The sequence below is a fragment of the Triticum urartu genome, chromosome 2A (genome assembly GCF_056163025.1).
Source record: "Triticum urartu cultivar PI428250 chromosome 2A, HENAU_Tu73, whole genome shotgun sequence".
Taxonomy (NCBI): domain Eukaryota; kingdom Viridiplantae; phylum Streptophyta; class Magnoliopsida; order Poales; family Poaceae; genus Triticum; species Triticum urartu.
The window spans coordinates 737,759,599-737,785,390 of record NC_141874.1 but is presented as its reverse complement, the minus strand read 5'-3'; positions in this window follow the sequence as shown (position 1 = coordinate 737,785,390).

Below are 25,792 nucleotides of genomic sequence, written 5' to 3'. Positions count from 1 at the left end.
AACTACATGACTTCGTTTAGGGAAGAAATGATATGTTTGGGCACGGACATTTTTTAACACACATAATAAACCCTAATAACTTAGATAAGATGCAACACACCGTACCCTTACAATAATAAGTTCACGGACACATGACGAAACATGACACGACACGACATAGAAAAGCAACAAAATAAAAACGAAACATGACGAGCTTGACTCCGGGCTTGAACATCTTCATCTTGACCTTCTTCTTCCACCTTGGTCGCGCGCCCCTTCAACACCGTCTTCATCTTCACACCTCCTCCTCCTCGTCGTAGGGAAGGGAGTGCATCTGGCCTGGAGTGGGAAAGATGCTCTCGTAGTTGGTGTAGATGTTGTACACGGTGAAGAAGACGGCCTCGCAGTCGCACCAAAAGACTTGGCCGAGGAGCTCGCGCGCGTCAAACGGGTTGGTGAAGGTGACTGTGAGCAGTAGGAGGATGCCGCCGCAGTCACGAACCTCGTTGAGGGTGAACATCCTAGGCGAGCCCCGTGGGAGGTGGGCATAGCCGGCTCTGAGGAAGGCACAGGTGAGTTCGACGGAACCCCTCCACCTTGAAATAGCCCACACACGGAGCTCCCTCTCCACGAGCACGCCCGGTGGGTAGCGCAGCTCCGGCATGAGAGGCGGACGGTTGAAGGTCGGCCCGTTGAACTGCATCTTCACTTGGTCTCGCTTTGGGAGGGCTCGGTCGCTTGGGTGTTCGAAGTTGGAGAGAATGGATCGGATCTGGCTTGTGGGTGGGATAGGAAGAGAGGCACCCCATTTATAGGCCTGTGGGTGGGAGAGGAAGAGAGAAAGGATGAGAACAGTGCGTGTGTGAATCCCGACACGTGTGTGTATGCGTTAGGTTTTGCACTCTTTAATTTTTGCACGAAAACGATGCATGGGGCGCGTGCATGCATCTGAATCACTACATAGCTCTTTGACCGGGCGGTGCATCTGACTCACTGCCCTGAACCACTGCCCCGAACCACCTAGCTCGCCTCGCTAGCCTAGCTCGCCTAGCTCGCCTAGCGCGCCTCGCTTGCCTCGCTTGCATGCATGCACGTCCGCCTCTCGCGCATGAAAACCCACGTCGTCGCCTCCCATGCATGCAAGGTCTGGAAAGGCTGAGGCGGGCTATTTACTGCGGTCTCAGGCCCAGACAACGAGACGGCCCAACTGTCCATCCAGCGCGCCTGGTATTTGTTTAAAAAACAATCTCCCAGCCAATCAGATTGCATCTCGCGGATCACCCCCTCCCCGCAGATTCCTTCTAGAAGGGTTAGATCGACGGCCCTTGATCGCCGCTAGGGTTAGATGGATGGTCCTTGTTCAGTGCTAGGGTTAGCGGGGTTTGGGAGGGGTTTGGAGCAGTCAAAGCTATGTTTGACCAGATTTCAAATGAGCATAATAAATTAAATAAAAATCAGAAAAATAAAAAAACCTATGCACATAGTCTTCTTATGTCATATACTAACGATTTAAGTTGATAAACAAGGTTTACATACATTTAAACGATAAGTTCATGTGTATTGTGTGATATCTCGAGTATCTCAAACTCTCTTGTATGAAGTGAAGAGAAGTGTTTTGGGGAAATGAACATGAAAATTTCAAAAAAGTCACCACAGCTTCATTTTGGAGTGACTAAGAAGGATCCAGGCTTAGTTTTTCATTTTGATGTTTTACACTTGTTTAAATCTTGGTCAAAGTTAAGTTTGACCAGAATTCAAATGAGCAAAACAAATTAAAAAAACCAAAAAATGAAAAAATCAGCGCACATAGACTGTATATATAAAATATATGTGTAGGAAAGTTATTTGGCTGATTTAGACAAGGTCGAAAAAAACCTTGCTTAGAAATGAGGCCGTTTACCCTACCTTTGGACCCCTCTTTTTAGCACATTTTTCATGAAAATTTCAAAAACCTCACCACAGCTTCATTTTGGATTGACTAAGAAGGATTCAGGCTTAGTTTTTCATTTTTGATGTTTTAGACGTGTTTAAATCTTGGTCAGCGTTAGTTTTGACCAGAATTCAAATGAGCAAAACAAAATTCAAAAAATCAAAAAAAGGAAAAACCATGTGCTCATTCAAACATCATCCAACAGATTTAAACATCATGTCAAACATAGTACTAACATAGGTCCAACATCATCCAACAGAAATACAAATTATTCATAATGTTTCATAATTATTCATAGGGTAACCCTTATTCATAAATAGTGTTGGGGCTTCTATCTGTTCCTTGAGCTTCTTGCCATCACTTTGCTCCTCGTGCACCTTGTGCTCATTGCTTCTTCTCTTCTCATCTTGGTTGTCGGTACCTTGGGAGTCTTCTTCAAACCTATCATAGCGCTGTGCAAAACATAAAGGGTAATGAGATCATGTCAAGTGATAAATGTACAGTAGTATTTGACCCTTGCAAGATTTACATACCTAGCAGAACTCACAACAACAGAAGGTTGGTCACCATTTGGAGCCTCACTTGGATCATCATTTGGAGCCGCACTTGGATCACCATGATCACTATTTGGAGCCTCACTTGGATCACCCTTTGGAGCCTCACTTGAATCATTATTTGGAGGATATTTTGGATCATCGTCAAAATCATGCGGCTGTTGACCATCATCATTTGGAACCTCGTCAAAATCTTCACCTGATGCAACCGGCTGTTGACCATCATTTTCATCATCTGTTGAGGCAACCGGCTGCTGACCAACATTTTCATCGAAGCCTTCATCGAAACTCTCTCCGACGCTGGATCTACTATGTTATCACAATACTTACCGAAATGACCAGATCCACCACACCTTGTGCACTTACGCTTCCTTGCTCCAAGTCCAGCTCCTTCGCTGCGAGGTCTGATTCTACTCTTCCTTGGTCTACCTGCTGCTCTCTTCAGAACTGGAGCGCAAAGCTTGAATCCAGGGTCCACCATGTCCCATTGTTGTTTTCTCTCCATAGCAGGCAAGGCATAAGCATATTTGGCTTTGAACCTTGCAACAGAGTAGTAATCATGCGCATACTGATGTATGTTTCCTGCCGGACCTGGGAGAGAAGTGATGAAAAACAAGGCATGAATGCATGGCAACCCAGTTATCTGCCATTGCCTACAACTGCAAGTTCTAGCTTCTAAATCCAATGGATATCTCCATTCCCTCTTCTCTTTATCCAAATATGATATCTCTGTTGTGGTACCTGAGCAAAGAGTCATGTTCATTTCCAAGCCTGTTGTTTTCTGCTTCAGTTCATTCATCACGGCAGGGATGATAATGTAGCCCATGAATTTTGCCTCGGCTATTCCTGCACGATAATGAAATTTCTGCACGTATTCTATCCTGGTCCTATCAAGAAAATCCACCACATAATGACCCTTTAGTTTCCGGATCGTTGAGTTGAAAGACTCTGCTAGATTATTGTGCACATGGTCAACTTTGCTCAGTTCACTGTATTGGCTTCTGGCCCATAACTTGGAGTGGTGTGTTTCCAAGTATTCTTTCACTTTGGGATTCATGTATAACTGTCTCAAGTGGTAGTTGTGCTTCTTCACACTGCAAGTCAAAGATGCTGGCCATAAATTGTTGGTATACACCTTTCCTTTGAATTTCTTCATGAAATTTGCAGCAAGGTGACGCATGCATTCCCTATGCTCTACTCTAGGGAACACATTGTCCACGGCCACTTCTAAAACTTTTGCAGGCATCTGTATGAATGACCAACCCATTGGGATGTGCAATAGCCCGGCACAGATTATGCAAAAACCAAGTCCAGCTCTCCTCAGACTCTGTGTCCAGCACATCGTAGGCAACTGGAAATACAAAACTGTGTGAATCAACTGCACAAGCTGCTACTAACTGTCCTTTAAACCCCCCTGCGAGAAAAGTGGCATCAATAGCCAAATAAGGCACGCAGCCTGCCAAACAAACCCGGCGACAAGCCTCAAAGCAGAAAAAAACCCTCCTAAAGCATTCCTTGGTCTTTGTCACTCCCCTGAATGTGTACTCCATGGTGTGGTGGTCAATATTTACAATACTACCTGGGCTTGTCCTCTCCACTTCACCTTTGAATGAATACAACAATTGAAAACTTTCCTGCCAGTTACCATAAATAGAATTCATAGCATGTTGTTTACCATTGAACAACCTCATGTATGGTAAATCTATCTTGAACTTATCTTTGATGTTCTTCTGCAATTCCTTTGGACCCACTTGCTGGTTTTCTTTCACTCACTTCTTTACTTCTTCTGCGACCCATCTTGACTTGGCTCTACTGATTGCATCCTTCCTAAGGGTTGATTCCTGGCATGTGTGCTTAAAAGGGTTCACTTTGACCTGAACATTAGTGCTATTTCGCATTTTAGATGCGAGTAGCCTCCATGGACAACTCTCAGTCGGACAGTGCACTCTATAACGTACTTGATCGCTCTTGTCAACTTTGAAAGTACGTTCTATCTTGATGTAGTATGTCACAAGTGCATTTCTACACTCATTCATGGATGCAAAAACTGTACCTTCTTCCATATGAGGGTTCAAAGGGTCCCATTCAACAGCTGCAAGGTCTTCGTCCTCACCCACCACGTCATCATCCACACGGACTGCATTGTGAGCCTCATCTTGGTTTTCAGCCCGAGGTGCCCGTCGTAAATTCCGAATAACATCATAATATAGCTTCTCTTCATCAACCCAAGAATTGTAGTCATCATGCTCCACTTCAAGGGGGACCCTACTGCTGTTGCCCACACTTGTCGAGCCACCACGTCATCGTGCACCAACTGAACTGTTCTGGCTAGAGATGCCATTACGACGACTTGGTTCTCCCCGAGATGTTGCACCCGTCATCCTAGGTCCAAATGCCTTCTCAAGCACATCAACTTGTAGCCTCACATGAAAATTATCTTTCTCTTTATGCCTAACAAACATGGTAGCTAGCTCTTCATCATTACTAACTGTCACCCATTTCTTTTCCCCATCATAGTATTTGTATATCACTTCATCAAGCAAACCCCAAGGATATTGGCTACAAATTACCTCCCCAAATTGTCTGAAACTCCAATTACTAGCCATTGACAACCGATAATCGAAACCTCCTTGGTATTTCTTCTTATCCTTTGCATCGAACATGTACCGGTCCCTTCTAATGTGCACCAAGAAAGCAAACCGCAACTCCATCCTAACCGGCGAAAAACAGAGACGCAATCAGCACACTAATTGGGCAAACCTACTCGAATCGAGTGTTCAAATGCACAACTAAGCTCAATCTAAACAGGAGGCGAGACTTAACCCTCGGGAACCCAGGCGTGGACGCGGCGGATCTCCGGCCCGATGTCTGCCTTGCCAAATACTCCGGGGTCGCCGCTTCTCGCCATTTTGCCCTAGAGTTCTTCCTCCTAGTTCAAACAGCTCCAGCAGCCCCCCGCCTTTGAGCGCTCCGGCCGGGCGCATGGAAGGAGGCCGCGCCGCGGGTCGAGCAGGTGGCGGCGCCCCACCCGTGGCGTCGCGGGAAGGTGGCAGGCGTCGCAGGTAGCCGTGGAGCGTAGGCGCAGGACGGTAGCGGGGGAGCAGGCCATGCAGCTGGTGGCAGGGAAGGTGCTGGCCGCGGCGCAGGTGGTGGTGGCGGCGGCGGCGCAGGACAGCCGGCCGACGGATGAGCAGAGTGAGCTAGAATCCTATGAATGAATTGGGGATTTAGTTGCACGGGCCTACATGTCAGCTCCGGACCCACGTCCACGCGGTCCCATGTGTAAACTCTAGACCCACAACCACTAACGCTGGCGGACGGAATGGACTCAAATATGGCCGTTTGGCCTTGTCATAGTAGTTGTGCATGGATTAGGGGCAAAACTAAGCACAATTCGCATCTGAGGGCAAAATTGAGCACATGGACACCACTGAGGGCAAAATGATAATTAACCTAAACAAAATTGGATTTAATTATGTTTGTTTCTCAATTGATGCCCACACAAGAATCTTCATGTGTGCCTATCCAATATACCGACACCACTTAGTGGAATTATCTTATGCTTTCACGATAGAAAAGAGAACCCGTTCATAGCATTGGGAACGATGAAGATAGTAACAAACAAGACTGGGACCATCTCATTTCTCTAAGTTTATTTTAAATATGAATATGTTCGTGTAACACGGTTTTGTATAAGTCACTCATACTATAGGCACTTGGAATCTTTGCCGAATGGATCTTAAGAGTCATGTGAATTGATGATTTTTTGACAATACATGAATTAAAATTTGAGCACTCATACTTGTTAGCAGTTTGGATCAGTCACTAGACTTACTTGACACATTCTTGTTGTACCGGTGTAAAATTTGATTGGTTATCCTAGGGGATATTTTCTAGTTGCGCTAGTGGCAAAGAAAAATCGATGTGAACGTCCACCATCTAAAATAGCAAGCGCCAACTCCCATGGATCCCCTCCCAACACCCTTTGTCGACATTGTTGGACGATGGTTCGAGAGACGGATGGCAGGGTCAAGATTAGGATATATTGTGTGGTAAAACACTAGCACACCCACGCATTCTCAGCGTCCACAACCACATCCGCAAAACGCACGCCTTAGGGAGGGTTATTTTCCTTTGCCACACTGTTCACCAACATAAACCTCCACGTCACCTACTCATTGGAAACTCCACCTGTTTGGATCCCCCCACCCCAATTGTTGTGGTGGTAGAGTGTGCAGTCATGTTCCGGGTCAAACTCTAAAGTGAAAATAGGCATTCCATATCGGTACCAAAGGTGTTGTATTGAGTTAGTGGAAATTTAAATCTTGTTAGGGGGCTACAACTTCATGTGTTTCATGCATTTGAAACTACACTGCAAGTCCACTACCGACACCGAACGCTCATAAAATTTTACATCATTTAAGTGTTCCTTGTGTTCACAATTCTTCAATGACAACCAAAAGAATATACGTGAAGTCAAGTGTTTCTGCATGATCTATTTCTGAAGACAAATGAACACCTTACAGAAGAACACTCCTCTGCTATATATATGCTTTCATAACTTGTTTGTAAACATAACAATATGTGTAGGTTGAGTGCGATAATCCTTGCAAATTGTTTGTGCTATAGGCTTACATTTCTTCACACCCCTATCCAATATATCTCCTAGCAATGAGACGTGGGAGGAAAACAAAGAAACTGGAAGGCATCTCAATCATTTTGCTTACCAGCACTTGCCCAATGCGGTTTCTATTACGCTCTTTGCTTATGATGCCTTTTCAACCGGTTCTGTCAGTGTCATTCAGCGAGTTGATAATACGATTTCTTGAAGATAAACAATATGACCCATGATAGAAACACAAACCATATCGTAGCAATGAACCTCTCGGTAAAAGTTGTACCAGCAGGAACAGTGAATAGAGCCACCACGATCACCTGGGCAGGCTCGTTTCCCTAAATTCAGCATTACAATATGTGATTTTCTATTATATAAGACACTCAAATTACACAGACTTAACTCTTTGTACAAATGTGGTCAGCGTGGAGCCATAATGGGAGCCGCACTTGGTTGTAACAGGATCCGTCGTGAATGCAAATTTGACACTCGTATATTTGTTAGCAGCTCCCATGGTTTGAAAGACAAACTTGTCACCATTTTGTGTGATTTGTGCAAATATGGTAGGGGCGGCTTGCTTAGCCTAGGCGAGGTTTCACGGAATCGCATGTGGGTCGCCCCACTCGTCAGTGAGAAGAAGAAAAGGAAAATCAACGCAATCCGCAGAGGCGCCTCCTGGCCGGAGCCCTTCGCCGTCGTTCCGTCCCGGCAGCGGGCGATGGTTCTAGAGCCACGAGGCAACGGCACGGGGTATGTTCGATCGAACCGTCCACGCTCCACACGCTGCCACCATCGTCGTCACGCCTCCCACGTCCGAACTATTTTCCCTGCCCGCACCCTTCAGGCCTTGTACAATGGGAGGTGCGTAGAGAGATGCTTAGAAAAATAAACAGGGTTTTTCTAAAGCACCGGTGACTATTTCTACAGGAGAGACGCTTAGTTAAGCGTCTAAGCGTCTATCCTATACAAATAAGCATCGGTGCTTAAGAAAAGCCTGGTTTATTTCTCTAAGCACCTTCCCTAAACACCTCCCGTTGTACAAGGCCTCAGCAGCACAAACCAACGCCCATTTGCACTGCCAGCCGCGCCACCGACCGACCGGTGACTCCGCGCTGTCCGGATGTCGACTCAACCTGCTCCTGCTGCTGCGGCGGCGGTGGCGAGGGCCGGCGGGCTGGTGTTGTGGATGCACGGCTCCACCGAGACGGGCGAGCAGAGTCATGGCCAGATCACGCCCTACTTCTCCGCCGCCCAATGGCGGAGAAGGGGGACCGGCAGAGGCCCTGCCCCCCTAACAACACTGGTTTAGGCCTAACATGCATGTAAATATATGACCTTTTTGCTGTTAAAATAGTGTAATCTAGTGGGATGGCCCTGCCCAACAAGGATTAACAACACTATGACCCTACTCACTCATTTTTTCTGACTCCGCCACTGCCGCCGCCCTCGCCGTCCGCCTCTCCTTCCACACCGAACCCATCGCCTGCCATGGTACGCTCCATGCCCCTTCACATGTCGTTCCTGATTCGATGGGGACTGGAAACAGACCTATGATTTTATTCAGTTGCTCGATCGATTTGCGGTGTTGCTGCTGCAAGTGACATGGTGATCAATGCATGCTTTGGCATCCCGGAGGTCCCCATAACCGATGTAATCAGTGCCCCGGTCCGTGAGGGCGCGTGCCGAGGAGATTCACCTGCGGCGTGACCTTGTGTACGTAGTGGATTCCCCCCCCCCCACCCACTAGGATGTGTGGTTAATGATTGAGCATGACGTGCTCCGCTGCGGCATCGTGCAGCCCGACGTCGAATACGCACTGTCGCCCCCTATGTGGCGCCAGAGGAAAGGAGGCGGCCTACCATGCCACGCTTGAGGCGGCACTCCAGCACGCCCCGCGAGGAGGATGCGCTACCCCGACATGGACGAGGCCCTCTAGCTGTCAGCCCTCGAGGGCCTCGTCCATGTCGGGGTAGCGCGCGTCCTCCTCGCGGGCAAAACGCCCTGGACACGCCCAAAGAGGAGGCCGCGACGGAGCAACCCGCTGACAAGCGGTACACATGAACGGCACTATTCGCGAGTAGGTGAGTGTCGGTGTCAAAACCGGCGGATCTCGGGTAGGGGGTCCCGAACTGTGCGTCTAGGCGGATGGTAACAGGAGGCAGGGGACACGATATTTTACCCAGGTTCGGGCCCTCTTAATGGAGGTAAAACCCTAGGTCCTGCTTGATTAATATTGATGATATGGGTAATACAAGAGTAGATCTACCACGAGATCAAAGAGGTTAAACCCTAGAAGCTAGCCTATGGTATGATTGTTCTTCTTTTCTATGGACTAAAACCCTCTGGTTTATATAGACACCGGAGAGGGCTAGGGTTACACAGAGTCGGTTACAATGGTAGGAGATCTACATATCCGTATCGCCAAGCTTGCATTCCACGCCAAGGAAAGTCCCCTCCGGACACGGGACGAAGTCTTCAATCATGTATCTTCATAGTCCAGGAGTCCGGCCGAAGGTATAGTCCGGGTATCCGGACACCCCCTAATCCACGACTCCCTCAGTAGCCCCTGAACCAGGCTTCAATGACGACGAGTCCGGCGCGCAGATTGTCTTCGACATTGCAAGGCGGGTTCCTCCTCCAAATACTTCATAGAAGATTTTGAACACAAAGGTAGTGTCCGGCTCTGCAAAATAAGTTTCCACATATTGCCATAGAGAGAATAATATTTACACAAATCTAATCTGCTGGCGTATTCCGTAGCGTGACACCACACCACGGCCAAGTCTTTATTCGAATCGTTTTACTGTCCCACCTCAGCGCGTTTAGCGAGGCGGTTTCCTTGGCACGTCTTGTCAAAGCAGAGATCGTGTCCCCTTATTCCGGGATTCTCATCAATACGGGCGTGGGTAACCCAATCGCGCCATTGATTATGGCGCTTGGGAGATAAGCGAGTTTTACCAGGCTGGTGGGGACGCATAGTCGCGTCCACCCATATAGGGGGATAAGGATCCACCTTTTCATCCACGCCTTCTTCCTCCTTTGCCTACCCATTTCTGTGCACTCGAGCTCCAGCGCCCAAGTCCGCACACCCCACCTCAACCTTCTCCAGCCATGTCCGGAGCGGGAGGCAAGTGGATGGTCTCCTCCGTCACGGAGGGACACATCAAAAAACTGAGGAAGGCCGGATACTTGTCTAATGACATTGCGCACCGGCTTCCCAAAGAGGGGCAGCTCATCCCCACCCCTAGGCCCCATGAGAGGGTGGTGTTCCTCCCCCATTTTCTCCGTGGACTGGGCTTCCCTCTCCACCCATTTGTCCGGGGGCTCATGTTCTACTATGGCCTGGATTTCCACGATCTGGCCCCGAACTTTGTCCTCAACATCTCGGCGTTTATCGTCGTGTGCGAGGCTTTCTTCTGCATCCGCCCCCATTTCGGCCTATGGCTCAAGAATTTCAATGTCAAGCCGAAGGTGGTGCGCGGCACCCAGGCGGAGTGCGGAGGCGCCATGGTGGGCAAGATGCCCAACGTCTTATGGCTCGAGGGCTCCTTCATGGAGTCCCTAAAGGGGTGGCAATCGGGGTGGTTTTACATCACCGAGCCGCGCGACCCTGAATGGGTCGCAGCCCCCGAGTTCCGATCCGGACCCCCTACGCGGCTCACCTCCTGGAAAGAGACGGTCCTGTCGTGGGGTAAACAAGGAGAGCTGACCGGACTCCAAACATGCGTCCAAACCCTGGTGGACAAGAAGCTCAAACTTGTCAACGTAGTCCAGGTTATGTTCATCCGCCGGATCCTCCCGTGTCAACAACGGGCTTTCAACCTGTGGGAGTTCGACCCGGCGCGGCACCGAACTCTGAGCAGGCTCTTCGACACGACGTACAAAGATGCCTGGAAGGTGCTTTTCAAGGGCGTCGAGGCCCCCGCATCCGCTACCGAGGATCGCGGATTCAGCACACAGCGTCATGCTCGTGCGGTAAGCTGTTTTTACCTTTTACAGGGTATTAGTTTTTCATAGTTTGACTCCATGCAGGATCTAAGCTCCCTTACCTTTGACAGGATTGGCAGGAGACGTCCGGACAGATCAACTATCCGGCTCGTTTGCCCGAAGGCCCAGAGGACGCTCGCTTGGCGAAGCTACTAGCTCCGGCACCCTATGTGGTGCCGAAGAAGAAGGCCAAGAAGAAGGCCACGGGGACTCGAAAGAGTGCCTGGCACCAGGAGGTGTCGGATTCATCATCCGACGTCTCCAAGGCGCACTCCTCCCGTGAAGACGGGGAGGAAGAAGAGACCTCTCCCCCTCCAGCGGGGGAGGGAAGAAAAGGAAGGTCGCCCCAACTGGGGAGGCCGAAGGGTCCAAGAAGAGGAAAACCCCTCCTCCGGACTACTCCACCAATGCCGATGACGGCGAAGAGGAGTGGCCGCACAGGGCCAAGCCCCTGGCGAGATCGTAAGTATTCAGACACTAGAGAAATTCATAGTGTTCCTTTCTTGCATAGCTCCTCCTTACGCCGAATATGACTATGCAGTCCGCCCAAGGCCGGGCTCGACGAGTCGTCGAGCGGCTCCCTGGATTCGTCGGACGTGAATTCACTTCCGCCCGCTACCTCCCCCCACCCTATGGACGACGCCGAGGTGCTGTCCCAACAGGTTCCAAGCCAGGAGGAGGTGGTCCTGGAGGCGCCGCAAGGCGACCTCCCGGACTCCAGGCGCAAAGGGGATAAAACCCCCAAGGGCCCCGAGTCCGGCCTTGAGCCGGACACCGCGCCGGAACCTTCAACGGTTTCGGACTCCGGTAGGCAGCCTCCTTCCAAGAGGAGCAAGCCTACCGAGCCGGTGACCTCCGTCCAACCGGAGGCACCAGAAAATTTGCTGGAGGTGCTTAAAGGCGCCTCCATCGACGAGGAGCACCGCCAAGAGCGGACTGACTGAAGCCTGTGCCAGCCTTCTAACAGGCTTTGAGGTAAGTAAAGAATATGTAAAAATATTACCGCATAGACAGTAGCCCCTGATGCTCTGTTCGGCGTTCGGAAAGAAAAGCCGAATAGAGGATCTAATAACATTCGCAGGAGTCTAACATAATCAAGTCAATATGCGTATACAGGCTTCGCTGCTGGCCTCCGCCGCACTAACTGCGGAGGTGGATACGCTGAAGCAAAACCTTGCGCGGTCCAAGAACAAGCTCGGCCATGCCAAGAGGCAACTCGAGGAGAAGGAAGGTAAGTAATACCTTGCGCAAGTATATAGAGAAGATGTGGTTGCAAAAAATGACAGGATCAACGTGCTATTATAGGGGCCACGACCGAACCCTTAAGCAAGCGTTGTCCGAGGCCGAAAACAGAGCGGCCGCGGAGCGCACAGAGAGAGGGAAGCTGGAGGCGCGGGTGGAGGAGGTGCAGAAAGAGCTCCAGGCTCTTGTGAAAAAACACGAGAGTTTGGAGCTTGACTCAAAGACGCAAGCGTCCGAGCTTGCGGCAGCCCTCAAAAGTGTGAAGTCTGCCAAGGCTGAAGCCCAGAAAGCAAGCACGTGAAAGTGAATTACTTGTTACTTACCCGAGTAAGGAATTCATTATGCAAAGCAAGCACGTGAAAGTGAATTACTTGTTACTTACCCGAGTCCGGAGTTCTCCAGGAGCATTCGCAGATTTACGCCATAGTGCGTCTAATGCCGCCGCCTACTACCGAGCCGAGGAGGGGAGCTCGACGGAGAAGGTGTTCTGGTCTCAGTATGCTGAGGCCGGACATCTGGTGCCTTTGAGCGACCAGCTGAAGCAAATGGTCGAGCTCCACAAGGTGGCCGAACAAACCATAAAGGGCCTCATAGTTCGGCTTTGGCCTGGAGAGGCTCTGCCTGGTAGCTACTTCGGGCTGGTGAGGCAGTTGGTGGGTGCCTGTCCACGGCTTGAAATAATCAAGCGCTCCTCTGCATCGAAGGTGCCCGTAGGGCGCTTGCCCGTGCTAAAGTGCACTGGGGCAAGATGGATGCGGAGAAGCTGGTGAAGGATGGGCCGCCGCCGGGCAAGGAGCATCGCGTCCCGGAAGCGTATTATGAGGGCATCCTGAAGGGTGCCCGCCTTATAGTGGATGAATGCTCCAAGGATGTAATTTTTGAGTAAACTCGCATTTGTGATCCTGTACGCTGAAAACTTGTTCATATGCGCTAAGCAACGCTTTTGAATTTAAAATATTACCTTCTGTGCGGCCGTTTATCAAATTTGAGAGATGACGAGTCGTCGGCTTCGGCCCCCATGCCACGAGTGCTGGGGTGTTCGGAATAAACATGAGCGCTCTTTTTCCCATTCTTGGGTCCTTCGAGGGAGGCGCTCAACACAACGAACAAGGCAATCGGACTATAATGCTTGAACACTCTCACTTAGCCATAGAATTCTATAATTTTAAATTTCGGCAAAGCCCCTAGTGTTCGTAAGACCGAGTTCGGGGCGCTATCCACGCCTAGACCGGACAAAGCCGACTCCTCGCTCTAAGTGGCATAAGTCTTTAGGGACTCGAAACCCTCTGGAACAGCGATCAGCTCTCGCCTCATCATGACGGTCAGTTTTAGCTTTCTCTACTGAGGTGCTTAGGCCAGCTCAACTGGGGCGCAATCGCAGTAGTTCTCCTAGTGCTACCTTAGCCGATATAACGGAACGTAAGGTACCAAAACATAGGAGCCGGGCAAACCCAACTATTGACCCAAGACATGATTCGGAGCCGATACATATAATGCCATAAGTTCGGGGTGCCGCACTTGTGAAAGTGTTCGGATTTCTCACACCGTATTGTGGGGTACTTAAGCCCCTGGCGTATTGGCCGTACCAAAGTGTACGGGTGCAACATGTCATTAATGAACATATATTCGTAAAAAAGAGTAATGCAATAATAGACGGAAGCTATGCATTGTTTATTTAAAAAAGCTGTGATCAAAGCAGAACGACACAAATAGTGCAATAAGCAAAAGATGAGACTATTTAACATGTCCTTTCCAGGGGCGAGCTGCGGAATGGTATTTGAAATAGGTATACTGCTCATTATAGAGACCACATTAGAGTTTCATAGTGTGGCGTAGCTTTCTGCTTCCCTGGTTGTATCGTTTGTGCGGCAATTGTACTGCCGGACAAGCCTTCCGAAGAATGGAGTCCTGAAAATAAGACAAAATTAAGAAATCGGCAGCCCCTAGTGCGGTTTAAGCCGTGTTTCGAGCGTGCCGTGATGGTGCCCCTCCCCCTGTGCCCATGGTATTTCCAGAGCGTAGTTATGTATGCGCAACACTGGTTTCGCAAGTTCGCGAGGGCTGTGGTTGGGGCCGCATTGCTACGCTTGCTCGGAACGTGCCAGGCGGTCTTGTTGTAGGTTACTCCGGGCGCGCTTGATGGTGTCCAGATGTTTAATGGCCCGACTAGAGAATTGCCTTGAGAGGCTGCTTTGTACTTCCGCTGCGATAGCCACCGTATGCTCCTCCGTTCGGAGAGAGCGTTCGGTGTTTCCACTGACCGTGATGACTCCTCGAGGGCCTGGCATCTTGAGCTTGAGGTATGCGTAGTGCGGCACCGCATTGAATTTAGCAAATGCGGTTCGCCCGAGCAGTGCGTGATAGCCACTGTGGAACGGGACTATGTCGAAGATTAACTCCTCGCTTCGGAAATTATCCGGAGATCCGAAGACCACTTCAAGTGTAAATGAGCCTGTACAGTTGGCCTCTACACCTGGTATGACGGCTTTAAAGGTCGTTTTAGTGGGTTTAATCCTCGAGAGATCGATGCCCATTTTCCGCACTGTATCCTGGTAAAGCAGGTTCAGGTTGCTGCCGCCGTCCATAAGGACTCTAGTGAGGTCAAATCCGCCAATAATTGGGTCTAGAACCAATGCGGCGAATCCGCCATGACGGATGCTAGTGGGGTGGTCCCTTCGATCAAAAGTGATCGGGCAGGAAGACCATGGGTTGAACTTTGGGGCGACTGGCTCCATCGCGTATACGTCCCTTAGCGCATGCTTTCGCTCCCTCTTGGGGACATGGGTTGCGTATATCATGTTCACCGTCCGCACTTGTGGGGGAAAATCTTTCTATCCACTGTTGTTCGGCGGCCGGGGATCCTCCTCGTCATCGCTATGCAGCCCCTTTCTCTGCTTTCGGCATTTAACTTGCCTGCCTGCTTGAACACCCAACAATCCCTGTTGGTGTGATTGGCTGGTTTTTCGGGGGTGCCATGTATCTGGCATGAGCGGTCGAGTATTCGGTCCAAACTGGACGGGCCCGGAGTATTTCTTTTGAATGACTTTTCCCGCTGACCGGGTTTAGAGCCTCTGAATCCGGCATTAACTGCCGTATCCTCAGCATTGTCGCCGTTAATGCGGCGCTTTTGCTTGTTGCGACGCAAGCTGCCACTGCTGTCCTTGGTATCCGAATTACCAGGGCTCTTGGTCATGTTATTGCTGCGAGCTAGCCAGCTGTCTTCTCCTGCGCAAAAGCGGGTCATAAGTGTCGTGAGGGCTGCCATAGATTTCGGCTTTTCCTGTCCTAGGTGCCGTGCAAGCCACTCGTCGCGGATGTTATGCTTGAAGGCTGCTAGGGCCTCTGCGTACGGACAGTCGACGATTTGATTTTTCTTGGTTAGGAACCGTGTCCAGAATTGTCTGGCCGATTCCTCTGTCTACTGAATTATGTTGCTTAGGTCATCGGCGTCTGGTGGTCGCACATAAGTGCCCTGGAAATTGTCGAGGAATGCGGCTTCCAGGTCCTCCCAACAACCAATTGATTCTGCTGGCAAGCTGTTAAGCCAATGCTGAGCTGGTCCTTTAAGCTTGAGTGGGAGGTATTTGATGGCGTGTAGGTCATCACCGCGGGCCATGTGGATATGAAGGAGATAGTCCTCGATCCATACCGCAGGATCTGGTGTGCCATCGTATGTTTCGATGTTCACGGGTTTGAAACCCTCAAGGATTTGATGATCCATTACTTTGTCTGTGAAGCATAGTGGGTGTGCGGCGCCTCTGCATTGGGCTATATCACGACGCAGCTCAAACGAGCTTTGTCTACTGTGTTCGGCCCGGTTGGATTTACTGTATCTGGCGTGACGAGTACCGTCTCATGCCATGGGGCGCCCACGTGATCCGTAGATCGATCTTGTTTGCTTTGCCTTGTCCTCTAATATATCTCGCAGGTCTGGCGCATTTTCCCATGCCTTGGTATTTTTTGAGCGGTGCCGGGGTGCGGCTTGAGTGGAGGGTCGAGAGGCCTCTCTATCGCGGCCACGGGGTGGCCGGTCGGCCGCATCATGCGCTGGTGATGTAGGTTTAGGTGCTTCCTCCTCTAATTGGGGTAGCAACCTGCGCTTTGGGTAGCTCTTGGAGGAGCGTTCGAGTTCATACTCTTCAGCCGCAAGGACTTCAATCCATCTGTCGACTAGCAAATCTTGATCAGCTCTAAGTTGTTCCTGTTTTTTCTTGAGGCTGCTCGCCGTGGCCATAAACCTGCGTTTGAAACGCTCTTGTTCGATGGGATCCTCCGTCACGACAAATTCGTCGTCGTCGAGGCTTGCCTCGTCTTCGGAGGGAGGCATATAATTATCGTCCTCGACCTCTCTGTCTGTCGCTCTCTCATGAGGGCTGGCTTCTCCATCCTCCTGTGTTGAATCTTGCTGGAGGTGGTTGTCTTCGGCACTGTCCGGGGTGTTATTATCTCCCGTGCCGGAATCACCGTTTTTGCTTTGGCGGGATTTAGAGCGGCGCCGCTGACGCCGACGCTTAGGCTGCTTCTTGGATGGGTCATCCTCCGCTGTTCCATCGCCATTGCCTTCTTTTGGGGTGTCCACCATGTATATATCATACGACGAGGTGGCTTTCCAGTGCCCTATAGGCGTTGGTTCTTGATCATCTCTTGCATCGGCGTCCATACCGTCGATGTCTTCGGAGTCGAAGTCGAGCATGTCGGTTAAATCATCGACAGTGGCTACGAAGTGGGTGGTGGGTGGGCTTTGAATTTCTTCATCATCCGCATCCCAACCTAGCTGACCATAGTCCGGCCAGGGCTCTTCTGATAAAGAGAGAGACTTTAGTGAATTCAGAATATCGCTGAAGGGCGAGTGCTGAAAGATGTCCGTGGCGGTGAACTCCATGATCGGCGCCCAATCGGGTTCGATCGGTAGGGGCGTGGAGGGCTCAGAGTCAGGAGAGGATTCTGGCTCCTTGGAGTCACGGGCTTCGCAGAGAATAGGGCTGGTGTTCGGCTCAATCGCCGTAGAGATTGCAGCCCCCGAGGCGGTGTCCAACCACCCATCCTCGATTGGCGCAGTTGGCTCCGAATTAAGGGTCGGAGCTGATGCGGGTGCGGCCTCCAGGGCACTGTTCGGCGGCAGAGCTAGATCATGCCCATCGTGACAGTGCGGCGCGCTCGGCTGTGGCTCGAATCCGTCGAAGATCAAGTCTCCGCGGAGGTCGGCCGTGTAGCTCAAACTTCCAAATCTAACCTGATGGCCAAGGGCGTAGCTTTCGATCTGCTCCAGATGACCAAGCGAATTGGCCCGCTATGCAAAGCCGCCGAATACGAAGATCTGTCCAGGGAGAAAAGTCTCACCCTGGATCGCATCGCTGTTGATGATCGAAGAAGCCATCGGGCCTAAAAGTGACGACACAGAGGAACTCTCAATGAAAGCACCAATGTCAGTGTCAAAACCGGCGGATCTCGGGTAGGGGGTCCCGAACTGTGCGTCTAGGCACTAGTAGAAAATAGGGCTATGGTCCAGGCCGGCTCAGCCCATTAGTCCCGGTTCAGTGTAGAACCGGGACTAATGTGGGCATTGGTCCCGGTTCGTGAGCCCAGGGGGCCGGCCGGGCCACGTGGGCCATTGGTCCCGGTTCGTCTGGACCTTTTGGTCCCGGTTGGTGGGAGGAACCGGGACCAATGGGCCTCGCTCCTGGCCCACCACCATTGGTCCCGGTTGGTGGCCTGAACCGGGACCAAAGGCTCCCCTTTAGTCCCGGTTCTTGCCACAAACCGGGACCAATGAGGTGCCTATATATACCCTCGCCCGCGAGCAGAGCACTCCAGTGCTCTGTTTTTCTCTGGCCGGCGAGGGGAGGGGTTTGTGGTGCTCTAGCTCACCTCCTATGCACATGAGGTGTTCGATGGAATGCCCGAGCCACACTACTTAAACTTTCTCCTCTCGAAGCTCGACCTCCAAGCTCCATTTTCCTCGAGATTTGTCTAGATTTAGCGGTCCGTCACGCCCCGTCCCCGTCTTCACCGCCGTCGATCACCCGCGCTGATCTCATCACCGACACCACCGTGGTGAGCCTCTTGTTCTTATCTTCTTTCTGAAAGGAAAAATATTCTTACTTGTCTGTTTAGATAGATACTTGTATCATTTTCTTACATTTATTATTGCATCTTATATAGTGTGATGGTTTTGGTATCCGCCCCCGTCGGCCCTCGTCCTGTCTATGATTCGGATTTGGTATGTATATTATCTTCATAACTATTGGTTCATTTATTGTTTATGAAAATTATGCCGACCAACGTGACATAGATTTTATTTATCTAGGATGTATGTGAATCGGAAATGCCAACCGACCCTATTGTCGAGAGGTTAAATTTAGTTGAAGAAGAAAACAATTTGTTGAAGGAAAAAATAAAAAAATTGAGGATGAGAAGATGATATTGGAGTTGCATGTCGCGGATGTCGTCGATGATCACAAGATCAAGATGGATGCAATGCGCTTGAAGATTAGAAAGATTAGAAAATATGCCATTCATACCGAGGCTTGGTATCATTATGCCGTTGGATCAATTGTTACCTTGGTTGCGATTATGATCGCATTTGTTTTCGCATTGAAATGTTTTACATAGTTTCAATGTATGGTTTAATTAATTAGATGCTCTGGAGAGCTATATGTTGTTAGATGAGAACTATGTATGCACTTTGGTTTTAATGTGATGATGAACTTCTATTAATTTGGACACTTAATTATATATAATGCACGCAGATGAACCGGCAATGGATGTACGGTGACAGACACACCCGCGAGTACATTAAGGGTGTGCATGAGTTTCTCGATGCGGCTGAGGCAAACAAGCAGAATGGTTTTATGTGTTGTCCATGCACTGAATGTGGGAATACGAGGTCTTACTCTAACCGGAAAATCCTTCACTCCCACCTGCTTTACAAGGGTTTCATGCCACACTATAATGTTTGGACGAGGCACGGAGAAATAGGGGTTATGATGGAAGACAGCGAAGAAGAAGAGTACGATGACAACTATGTGCCCCCTGAATACGGTGATGCTGCAACGGGGGGAGCTGGTGAAGATCAAGAGGAACCAGACGATGTGCCCAATGATGCTGCCACGGGTGAAGCTGCTGAAGATCAAGAGGAACCAGACGATGTGCCCGATGATGATGATCTCCGCCAGGTCATTGTCGATGCAAGGACGCAATGCATTAGTCAAAAGGAGAAGCTGAAGTTCGATCGCATGTTAGAGGATCACAAAAAAGGGTTATACCCCAATTGCGAAGATGGCAACACAAAGCTCGGTACCGTACTGGAATTGCTGCAGTGGAAGGCAGAGAATGCTGTGGCTGACAAAGGATTTGAGAAGCTACTGAAAATATTGAAGAAGAAGCTTCCAAAGGATAACGAATTGCCCGACAGTACATACGCAGCAAAGAAGGTCGTATGCCCTCTAGGATTGGAGGTGGAGAAGATACATGCATGCCCCTAATGACTGCATCCTCTACCGCGGTGCATACAAGGATCTGAACGCATGCCCGGTATGCGGTGCGTTGCGGTATAAGATCAGACGAGATGACCCTGGTGATGTTGACGGCGAGCCCCTCGGGAAGAGGGTTCCTGCGAAGGTGATGTGGTATGCTCCTATAATACCACGGTTGAAACGTCTGTTCAGAAACGAAGAGCATGCCAAGTTGATGCGATGTGGGTGAAATTATGATACCATCCCAACTTTCAACTTTTTCAGAGTTCATTTGAAATGCTTTCATGTCTTATGGTTCGAAACTTTGATACTTCGAAAGTGATTGTCCATTTTGTACACGAAGTGCATCAAGTTTTTGTCGTAACCCTCTCTACTTTTTGGAACATGCTATGTGGGTGAAATGATGATACCATGCCAACTTTCAACCTTTTCAGAGTTCATTTTGAAATGCTTTCCAATTTCAGAGTCATTTAGCTCAAAGAATGAATTAATAGCAAACAGAATGAACTGCAAAACTTTTATGAAAATAAAAACAATCAATTAAAATATTATGTTATGATCAACTAAAATAAAACTATAATATTCTTTAATAGCAAAAAGAATATAATTTTTGTGACCTAAAATCAAACTATAAGTATTTAATTGTAAGTATAAATAAAAAATAAATAGCAAAGAAGAAAAAAATTCTATTTTTATAGTAAAGTTATTCATAAACTAGGGATTCACACAAATTTTATAAAATTCCAATTTAAACTATTCAAAATTTTAAAACTAATGGCACTAACAGAAAGTTTATAATTTTTGTGACCTAAAATCAAAAAGAAATCACTAAAAAACTATAAGTATTTAGTTGTAAGTATAAATAAAAAATAAATAGAAATAAAAATTCTATTTTTATAGTAAAGTTATTCATAAACTAGTGATTCACACAAATTTTTAAACGTTCAAATTTAAACTATTCAAAATTTTAAAACTAATGGCACTAACAGAAAGTTTATAATTTTTGTGACCTAAAATCAAAAAGAAATCACTAAAAAACTATAAGTATTTAGTTGTAAGTATAAATAAAAAATAAATAGAAAAAAATTCTATTTTTATAGTAAAGTTATTCATAAACTAGTGATTCACACAAATTTTTAAAAGTTCAAATTTAAACTATTCAAAATTTAAAAACTAATGGCACTAACAGAAAGTAATTGATGAGTTATGCATGTGTGTGCAGTTACCACTATATTCTCCTAGAGATTAAGCTTGAGCAGGGAGTAGTAACCGTCTTGGACTCTAAACGAAAAGATCCCAAGGAGTATGCGGACATGACTGAAATCCTCAAGAAGTAAGTTAAATCTATCATTATCCACCATATCAGCAACTTTGTTCATTTCCTGATATCAAGTAATTGTTTTCTTTGTCCGGCAGGGTTTGGAGAAAATTCACCAAAACAGTTCCGGGACTGCCGAAGGAGCTGGAATTTAGACACCCGAAAGTAAGTACTATAGTAGCATGTTCCGCGCATCTCCTAGTGATTCAAGCGCTAGTTTCATCAATACCATTTAGCATTCTTGCTTATCAGTTTGATTGACCTCTATTTCTTGTAAAGTGGTTGTGGCAGGAACAAGGAAATGATTTCTGTGGATACTACATCTGCGAGTCCATCCGCCACACGACCTGTGAGCGGGGCGGGTACTCTAACGAACAATATGAAGTACGTAAATAACAACATTCACAATTTTATTTTATTACCATCATTTGTGTTGAGTTTCATTCATTTATATATATATATGTATTGACCCCCTTCTTCAAATTAGATGTTTCGGAAGCGGGATGAACTCCTAGCACCAGCTCGCATGCGAGCAATTCAAGAGGAATTGGCGGCATTATTTCTTGACCACGTGATCCCTGAAGACGGAGAATTCTATGTGGACCCTGAGTCCGTATGATTACATTTGTAAGAGATAATTATTGTATATATGTAGCCGGTAGTGTCAGATAGATATACCAGAACTTGTTGTTCGACCAATCTCTCGGAGAAGGAGAGGTGGTCGATATCACTTCTCTCTGTATATATGCATATATGTTCATGACGATCTTCTGTTTCCTTCATTTTCTTACTAGCTAGCTAGCGTGTCTAGTCCTCTCTATATACGTATGTATAGTACGTAGCGTCGACCAAGCACGGACATAAGAGAGGACACTTCTCTCTATTAATTATAACTAGCTAACACAATATATGAAACACCTAAATTAACCCCGCAAAACCCCCAACCCCCCACCCCTTTCGAAAAAAACAAAAACCCCAGCCACAGAAGTGCTGACGCGTGGATGCCTATTGGTCCCGGTTGGTGCCACCAACCGGGACCAAAGGGTCTCCTGACTGGGCTCTGCGCAATGCCCACGTGGAGGGCCTTTAGTCCCGGTTCTGGATTGAACCGGGACTAAAGGGGGGAGGTATTAGTACCGACACTTTAGTCCCGGTTCCGGAACCAGGACTAAAGGCCCTTACGAACCGGGACTATAGGCCCTTTTTCTACCAGTGAGGCGGATGGTAACAGGAGGCAGGGGACACGATGTTTTACCCAGGTTCGGTCCCTCTTAATGGAGGTAAAACCCTACGTCCTGCTTGATTAATATTGATGATATGGGTAATACAAGAGTAGATCTACCACGAGATCAAAGAGGTTAAACCCTGGAAGCTAGCCTATGGTATGATTATTCTTCTTTTCTACGGACTAAAACCCTCCGGTTTATATAAACACCGGAGAGGGCTAGGGTTACACAGAGTCGGTGACAATGGTAGGAGATCTACATATCCGTATCGCCAAGCTTGCCTTCCATGCCAAGGAAAGTCCCCTTTGGACACGGGACGAAGTCTTCAATCTTGTATCTTCATAGTCCAGGAGTCCGGCCGAAGGTATAGTCCAGCTATCCGGACACCCCCTAATCCAGGACTCCCTCAGTGAGCGTGCCGCCCGTGACGCTCTCCACAATGTCGGCGCAGGAGGGGTGCAGGAGGCGGCATACCTCGAACACTAGAGGCAGCGCTGGCTGGCCGAGGAGCGAGCTGACGGGGAGCGCCAGATACAGGCCGAGCGCAAGGCCGAGGAGCGGCGTGCTCGCTGGGCACGGCAGCAGCAGGAGGAGGAGGAGGAGGAGGCGCGCCGTGCAGCTCAACCGCCGGTGCAGCAAACGACGGCAGCGGTGCGGGAGGCATGGCAGCAGGCCTTCCTGTGGCCTACGCCGCCGCCGGACTTCATCGACCTCACCGGCTCTGAGGACAAGGGTGACACCTAGAGCTTCTTGCCTGGCGACAGGGCGACGAAGGAGGTGACTTTTTCTATAAAAAGTTTTTAAAATTTATGTTTAACTAATGTTTAAGTAAACTTTGTCGGCGATAGACCGATCGTTTTTATGTTTAATTAAGTGTGATGTTTACATTCTTTAGCTATTTTAAAAAAATGGTCGTTGACCCTGTTGGGTGCAGTGGCCGACCAAAAAAAACGAACGCATCCATCCGGTCAGCTGATTCAAACGAACAAAAAACGAACAAAATACACATGGGTTTGCGTTGGAGTTGCCCTTAGAAAAAGGGAAAAGGAGGGGGAGAAGGGAGAGGGGGAAAGTGAGCTACGTTGCGTGTGTCCGACAATCGTTGTCTAGCCTCCTCCCAAAGTTTCTAGGGTCTCTCTTGTCCAGAAAAAATCGTCAAAAAGCATTTGGACTCTGTTTGGTACTGATTTTCTGAAAAACCAAAACCAGCGAAAAACAACAACGGGCACTAGGCACCGGGTTGATAGATTAATTCCAAAAAATAATATAAAATAGCACAAAAGACATATAAAGTATCCAAGATTGATAATATAATAAGGCAACTTCGTGTGTCTCTCATGCATTTCTCGCTGCACCACAACTAACACCACGCACATATATCATTTCTTACCTCTTGAAGGCCAGTTGTATTCACCACTCTTAAATGACAACCAAAAGAACATTACATGAATGAAATGCAAGCTCACACTTCTAGCGTGACATCCTATACTATATACGTATCCTTTCATAACCTTTATGGGAAACAAAACTATATGTAGACCAAGATTGATAATCCTTTCACAAATGTGTCATACTATAGGCTTATATTTTCTTTCCTCTGCCGTCAAATATATCCATGAGCTTTGAGATATGAGAGCAAAACAAAAAACACAAAAGGCAACTTATTATTTCTGTTTGTATGTACGCGAATATGCAAGCTTTGATTATGGGCTTTATCTATGGTGTCTTTCCAAACAATTATGATATTGCTTTTCAGGCCGGAGGTTCAAATTACGGGGAGTTAAATCATTGTCCAACAGAGTGAGATCCCCTGTTTGGATCTCTTGTAACACTAACGATTTATCAATGATTAAAAGTTTGAAGTACTATTACTACTTGTTAGCCTGTACCATAGTTCGTCGACTTACATTTTAACTAATTTTCAGTGATTTTGTCTTTTTTATACAGAGCTCCTTTAATGTCATTTGATCACCAAACTTTGCAAGTGCCCATAGCATTTGTTGATGATCATTCCCATAAAGTTTCAGAATTTTTTGAAATGTTTTGCTATATTTTTTTGCGAGGGTGACCGAGGTGGGGTGTAGAAAAACCACTCTCTTTTATTTTCTACTTATACTTAATTAGACTGAGCGAGATTTGCATGACGGCGTAGTCACTTCCAGCAACAGCGATTCCTGGCCGGCGCGCTTCGCCGTCACGCCTGCAGGACGATGGTGACGGAGGTACATTCGATCGCACGACACGCCCCACACGCTGCCGCAATCATCTTCATGCAGAGCTCACGCCTCCCACGCTCGCACTCTTTTCCCTCGCCGCACCCTTCACCAGCATGAACTGCCTTCCGCGCCGCCGATCGATTGATTCATCGATGACTCCACGCTGTCCAGATGGCGCCTCCCCCTGCGGGCTGCGGCGACGATGATGGCCGGCGGACTGCTGAAGTGGCTGCATGGCTCTGTCGAACACACGTGCGATCTCATCCCGCTGCTGGATCAATGCGTGGTTCGGCATCTCGGTCCGAGATTATCGGAGGTCCCCGTAACCGCCGTACTTCCCCGCTCAATTACCACCAGGAACAATTGATGTTCCGTTTGTTACATAGAATGTAGGCACGCACGTTTCTGTCTTCACTACTCAATATTTGTTTATACAATTTACCAATAAAAATTGCCTAACACCATTTGCCGATGCTGCTGCAGTCTGCACAGTATGCATGCATCAGAAACCAAGCTTGCTTCATAGTACTTTGTTTGCAGACCATTAGAAAGCAAATGTTCTTTTGGAACATGATAAATAAGGTTTTGTATCTCGGTGCTGTTACTTCAGAACAAAGATGACATTATTTTTTCTTGAATAAATTTAAACCGTAGAGTAAGTTCTTGAGCACTTTGCATTATAAAAGACACTCCCACCAAGTTAATCATTTTAGAATCCTCATGACAATCCGAGTACATCAGTGTACACGTTACAAAAGCATAGTACATGGAGCCTGGATGTACTGGACTGAGTGGATTGTTGTTCTAATGTTCTACTACTTCTGTATCCTTGAATTGGACCACAAAACCAGATGAAGAACATATAAACTGTCCCAAATCTCTAAACATTTACAAATTACAAGCTAATACTTCATTTCCTATTATTTGACCCCATTTGCTTTTACACCATTAATTATGATTTACTTTGCTCATTTTATACCCACTTTGTTTCTTAGACCACTGTTACAGATGAGGAAGGGGTCCTTAAAGCAATTGAGCATGTGCACGAAATGTTAGACAGAGAAGTTGCCGCTGGGACGAGTCCTAGAAAAAAATTCGTGTGTAGATTAAGCCAAGCAGGCATAATACTGAAAGCTGCATCTATCATCTCGGTTGTCAAGACAGTACTTACAGACAGAATTTTGATTTTCATTCCCTCTCAATAGGAGATTTGACCATAGCAAGTTTTCTGCTATACGCAAATACTTGTG